Source organism: Propithecus coquereli, unplaced genomic scaffold (genome assembly GCF_000956105.1).
Source record: "Propithecus coquereli isolate 6110/MARCELLA unplaced genomic scaffold, Pcoq_1.0 Scaffold8, whole genome shotgun sequence".
NCBI classification, from domain to species: Eukaryota; Metazoa; Chordata; class Mammalia; order Primates; family Indriidae; genus Propithecus; species Propithecus coquereli.
The window spans coordinates 9,099,701-9,106,332 of NW_012154173.1; the positions used below are offsets into that span (position 1 = coordinate 9,099,701).

Sequence of the window (6,632 nt, forward strand, 5' to 3'; positions counted from 1 at the left end):
GTAATCCCAACACCTTGGGAGGCTGAGAAGGGAGGATTGCTTTAAGCCAGTAGTAGTTCAAGACCAGCCTAAGCAACATAGCAAGACCCCATCTCTACAAAAAAATTTAAAACTAAGTCAGACATGGTGGTGCATACCTGTAGTCCTAGCTACTCAGGAGGCTGAGGCAGGAGGATCTCTTAACTCCAGGAATTCGAGGTTACAGTGAGCTATGATCATGCCACTACACTCCAGCCTGGGCAACAGAGTGAGACCCTACCTCTTTAAAAAAAAGGAGGGGCAGCCTGCAGGCTGCCTTTGGGGCCATCAAATAAGGTAGGAAAGCTTCCTGACATAGTCTTATAAAAAGGGAATTGATGATGAGGAAATATCCGTGTTAAATTCTTTAGTATTGTAAAGGAAAAGATGTGCTATGTAAAATCACCACATGGAAACTTATTTAATCTTCAAGAAGCTAAACTACATAATAATAAGGTGTTTTCCAAGATCCCGCCTGCAAACAAGCTTTTTCCTTTTTATCCTTGCCATTTTTGTTGGCTAGGAGTCTGCTTGAGGCAGATTGAAGTGATAAGCGTGCTAATATGTAACGCTACTGTTTACACATTACCTTAGTTCCCCACTGCTGCCATAACAAATTACCACAAAATTAGCAGCTTAAAACAACACAAATTTATTACTTCACAGTTCTGTAGGTCAGAAGTCCAGTGAGCTCGACTAGTTCCATGCTCTGAGTCTCACAGGCCAAAATCGGTTGTCAACCTGCCTGGGCTCTTACCTGGAAGCTCTGGGGGAAAATTCATATCCGAGCTTATTGAGGTCCCTGTTTCCTTGCTGGCTGTCAGCTGAGATTGCCTTTAGCTCCTAGAGGCCTCTCTCCAGTTCTCCTCCCCATACATACACAAATAAGACTTTGTCACCAATGAAAGCCTGAATATTAAAGCGGTTCTTGGACTGGTGGCTCATATCCGTCTGCTCATTCAACTCTCCTGCCTGTCTCCTCCTCAACATTTCCAGAACTACTACCTTCGCCTTGAAGCTCCCTGAGTTTTCCCAGTTCAGACTTGGGCTTCTTCAGCATTTTCATTTCTCTAACGAAGACACCATGAAGAGGATCACTAGACTGGCAAGCCTTTTCTGTGTCTTTTGAGGGTCGTCCAAAATCAGTTTGTTGGTCACTTCTTTTAAGGCATTTTTCCGCACCTCTTGGGTCATGATTTCTATCTTCTTCCGCGTTTGTCAGACCTGTTCGTGCTGAGCATAAGCATAACCCAAAGCAAATGGTCGTGTCAACACAGAACAGATGAAGCACATAACCATCAGTGATCTCGACATAAACGTGAGCTTCATTCATGATCCACCGTGGAGCACATTTTGTCACAGGTAAGATCCATGCCATGGAAGTTAGGCAGTTTTTGCCCTGAATATCCTCAGTAATTAGCTTGAACTTTCTAAATGCAATTTTATCATTCTGCAGATCAGCAAGGCTCACTTCAAAAGCACAACCTTTGAGGCCAACAGATGCAATTTTGGTTTTTTGAGTCCCTGTGACCAGTGTTCTATCAATATTTCTTATATTAAACATAGCTGGTGCTTTTCCATCATACCAATCTTTCTTAGAAAATAGGTCAACCCCTTTCTTCTTGGCTCCCTTTTTGCTGCCTAAGGTGCTTGTTCTTGCCAACCACCCAGAGAGCTGCTCAGACAGCCAAAAGGGGCCAGTCCTTTCACATGGCCACATGGCCACCTACATGTCAGAATCAGCAGTGATGAGGCAAGTGCCTCTCATGCTGGGAATCGGACTTCTCCTGCTTTTGCATCACATCTGCCTCCAGCCAGAGAAAGTCCTCTGCTTTTAAGAGGTCATGTGACTAGATTGAGCCCGCCTGGATGATCTAGGGTACTCTCCCTTATCTATAATCTTGATTATAACTGCAAAGTGCCTTTTGCTGAGAAACATAACATAGTGACAGACTTCAGGCTTAGGACATGGGTATCTTTGAGGGGCATCCTGCCTACTATACATGGTGTGTCTTATACTTGTGCCACACAGTGTCCCAGGTGCTTTATATACATCAACTGATTTCAACTTCACAAAAACCTGACTTTTGTCACTTTGAAAGTCATAACTATCTTACAGACAGGGACCAAGGGAAAAGAGCTTAAATAACTTGCCTAATGTCACACAATCTTTAGGTAGCACTGGTGAGCTTCAAACGCAGGAACTCTGGCTGCCAAGTCTGCGCTCTTTACCGCCACACCACACTCCCTCTAGTGACTGTTTCTGCAACCAAGAGAATGCGTCACGAAGTGTCAGAGGACCATCTTCGGGTCTCAAGCTCTGAGAGGAAGCGTAACTTACCAAAACTGTTGTGTTGTCTATAATTTACTTTAAAATGCTTCAGCATGGACAGGTTGAAACCCTCATGTGTATGAGTGTTAATTTTCACCTATACCCAAGAAGCAATCGATTGTCCTAATTAGGAATATCCACTCCAGGGTGGTAAGCTAACATTGAAGCAAAAGGATATACTCCAATGTAGATCTACAAGAACTTCTGTTATAGTCATCTCTGACCAATAGTAAATATTTGGCTTTTAGGAAATTGGGGTTATAAATGGTTTTTCAATGGCGAAACTAGTGGCTCAAGGACTTTATAAAGGCTTTTCCATCTATGCGTAAACAGCATGAAAATCCACCAAGCCTCAGTGTCTGGGCCCCTAGGAATGGTGCATGATTTTTGAATAGTCCCAAGTTTAGCTACTAATTCAGAAGGTTTATAGACATCTCACTCCAGTTAGCCAATGAGCTGGATCCTGCCCCTAGACTACAGTTGTGTTTACAACAAGGTGCTGTTGGAGCACCTAAAAGAACAAAGAACACAGAGCACAGAAACAATGGAATGACTCTTTTGTGCCCACTTATTAATAAATGTCTGTGTATATATGTGATTGAAATTGGTCCTGCTATCATTGTAAACTGACAGAAAAGTTGGAGAGAGGAGATGTAGAGCGCTCACTACCAGTAATTTTCAGAGGTTACTGCTAGTCATCAAAAAGAACCTAATTGACCTAAATGAGTTCACATCTGGTAAGTGGCAAAAACGAATCAAAATCATGTTCATCTGGCATCAAAGTCTATACTCATTTCTCTACTTTACACTGCCTCTCAGAATTATTGTGATTAGTTGTTTGTATTGTTGCTATTAACTATTATTAGTTATTAGAGAATATTTCTGGATCACATGATTTTCATTTTATGCAAGCTCAATATATGAAAATCTAGATCTTTCTAAAAGATAATGGTATAGTAAGATTTTGAGATTCTTCATCTTGCCAATATCTAACAAGATTTTATTCCTTTCAAAAGAAATTCTTTCGAGAGGAGCCAAGAAGGCGGACGAGAAAAGCCGCCAGTCAGAGTGTCTCTGCAAAAAAGACGAATTTTAGAAGAAAGAGTGTTAGAACCGGTTCCCCTCAGCCCCAGGAACAGAGAGGCGGAGTCACCGAGGCTGCAAATGGCAAAGGAGTTTATTGGCTAGCTCGAGCTAGGGTCCAAGTCCCAGAGCACCAACGCAGTGGCCTCCTCTATGAACCAGGACCCTGCCCTGGGGTAAAAGTGAAGCTTTTATACTTCCTTTTGCACACGACACACCGGTGGCACACGACACGCAGGTTCCACACAACACACTGGGCACACCATCCCCCCTCCCCCCTTAGTCCATTGGTTCCTTTGAAAGTGGCTGATTGTTTTGACCCCTGATTGGTTGGCTCCAAGCCTGGGGATTTTCAACTTTCACACCGGCGCCAGTTTTGGTCCGCGTTTCGGTTTCGGGGAAACTGAAACTTAGGCCTACTCTAGGAAGTTCGGCCTGTCATGGAGTCACTGCTGCCCTGTTTTTCATTCTGATTAGCTATATTTGACTAACAACTAAAAGCAAGCACGGTTACAGAAGCAAACGGCATTAGTTAGAATCAAAGAGAACACATTTTTTCTAATCTAAAACAGTTTCTGTTCCATACAAAACAAAGTACATTCTCCTACTATCAATTTCTGCCTTTCAAGAGAAAAAAATAAGCTAGCAGAGAAACATAGATCGGGTGAGGGTCGGAAGGAAGGGTGCCTGAAACTACAGGAGACTCCACGGGAAGACATTGCGGAGGAGAACTGGAAGGAGAAAGGTCCCGAGAGGCTCGGAGACCAGCGACAAGGGTAGGTGGAGTGGTTAACTTCCCCCTCCCTCGCATCTCGGACTGCTGGTGGCTCCTGAGCGGCTGGAGAGACCTGCCGACACCAGCCCAGAGAGGGCTGCCGCCAGTGAGCAGTGGCCTCTTGCGGACTCAGCGCCGGGCTCCCAGCGCCTTCCAGGCACCTCCCCAGGCGCAGACCCGAGCCTAGCGGCAGACGCCATGGTGCTCCATTCTCTCCTTCCCCCTCCCTACCCGTGGGGGCCCAGAGACACAATTTAGCCACCACACAGAGGCATCTCCAAGGAACGGGACCTTTCCTTCTGGGGCCCTACAGCAGACTGAGGGGTACTCAGATTGTGAGCTCCCTACCCACCAGCCCTCCCAGGTGCTGCTTGCCTGGGGACTCCAGGAGAGCGGGGCAAATCCGAAGGCGGACTGAAATCGATCCAGCTTGGGCACCCTGTAGGTGATTCAAGACCAGCACCTCTACCCCTGACAGGGTCAGGGATTGATCTGCAGGGTCCAGAGGACAGGCCTGCAGACCAGATCCGTACACCCAGGTCAGGATCGCATGGCCCCGGGGCACAGAAGAGAGATCTGTGAAAGAGCCTACTGAGGAGTGTGTGTCTTCAGGGGCAGATCAGCATGCGGAGCGGCAACCCTCCTCCAAAAAGAGGGCTGTGGACGCAGCTCAGGCTGCGATCGTGGGTAGGGAACGTCCCGGCCCACGTCACAGCCAGGGGAGATCCATTGGCCTGAGGTCCCGCTTGCTGGCAGAGGCCTGGGAGAGGCCACGGAGAGGGGGAGGATGGAGGGGAGCAAGACCTGCTCCAGAGTGCGGGTCTTGGACAGCCCCACCCCTCAAGCCCAGACTTTCAGCTGAGTGGAGCCATTTCAGCCCCTCCTGGCAGCTTTGCACAGAAACAAAGAGCAGACCTTTGACCCCTGCTAACAGCAGTTGTGGAGCCTAAGGGCAGGCTTACCCAACCCAGCCCCACCCAGACTCACTCCAGGTCCTGCCCCCACTGAGGGGGAGAATAAGGAGGCACCTGGAAATCCCAGGGCCCCACCCACCACCCGAGGCACAAGAGAGCCTCTCTAGAGGAACAAGAGCTGGCTATAAGACCCAAAAACAGCACCACAGCTCGCTTCTCCCTGCAAGTGCCACCTACTGACAGGGAGGTCATCCTGCACACCCTTTTACTGCATCTACTCATTCATCATAAAGGGTGTGGTCGAATCTCACCCACAAACACCACCTACTGGCTCAGAGACTAAACAGCACGTGTCATTATCCAAACGAAAATCTAAAGGCAAGAAGGAACAACTGATCCAGATGGGAAGGAACCAGTGAAAGAACTCTGGAAGTATGAAGACTCAAACGGAAAGCCCACCCCCAAAGAGGAACAACAGCTCCCCAGCAATGGACATTAACCAAACTCAGAACACTAAAATGACAGAAGAATTTCAAACATGGATTGTAAGAAAACTGAATGATATGCAAGAAAAAATGGATAACCAACACAAAGAAACCACAAAAAAAATCCAGGACTTGGAAGAAAAATTCACTAAAGAAATTGAAATATTAAAGAAAAATCAAACCGATCTCCTAGAAATGAAGGACTTATTCAGGGAACTACAAAACACCATGGAAAGCCTCAAGAACAGGGCAGATCAAACAGAAGAAAGAATCTCAGAGATTGAAGACAACTCCTTCCAATTAAATAAGCCAGTCATAGAAATCGAGCAGAAAATTAAGAGAAAAGAAATAAACCTACAAGAAATGTGGGATTATGTGAAAAAACCGAACCTGAGGGTGATAGGGGTTCCGGAAGGTGAAGAAGAAAACACTCAAGGGCTGGATAAGCTATTTGAAGAATTAATAGAGGAGAATTTCCCAGGTCTTGCTAAAAATCTAAATATACAGGTACAAGAAGCTCAACAGACCCCAGGGAGATTCAATGCAAATAGGAAGACACTACGTCATGCAGTCATCAGATTGACCAAAACAGCCACTAAAGAGGCCTTTCTACGAGCTGTAAGGCGAAAGAAACAAGTAACATACAAAGGAAAGCCCATCAGAATAACTCCAGATTTCTCAACTGAAACCCTATAAGCAAGAAGAGACTAGGGCCCCATTCTCACTCTTCTGAAACAGAATAATGCCCAGCCTAGAATCTTGTACCTTGCAAAACTAAGTTTCATATATGAAGGAGAAATAAAGACATTCTCAGATAAGCAAAGACTGAGGGAATTCACCAAGATAAGACCAGCTCTCCAAGAAATACTCAGAACAGAATTACACAAGGATCAGCACAATAAACACTCTCGAATGTGAAACCACTCAAAAGTTAAAGATCAAAGACTAGATTCCACAATGGCTCAAGAGAGAAAACAAAGCAACAAAATGCAACCCAACAGAATGAACAGTAATTCATTACCCAC

At 45.7% G+C, this 6,632-nt stretch overlaps 1 pseudogene; it reads right to left on the minus strand.

The window, feature by feature from the left end:
- Positions 1 to 934: 934 nt before the first annotated feature.
- On the minus strand, positions 935 to 4,408 carry LOC105825350 (annotated as a pseudogene).
- Positions 4,409 to 6,632: the final 2,224 nt, after the last annotated feature.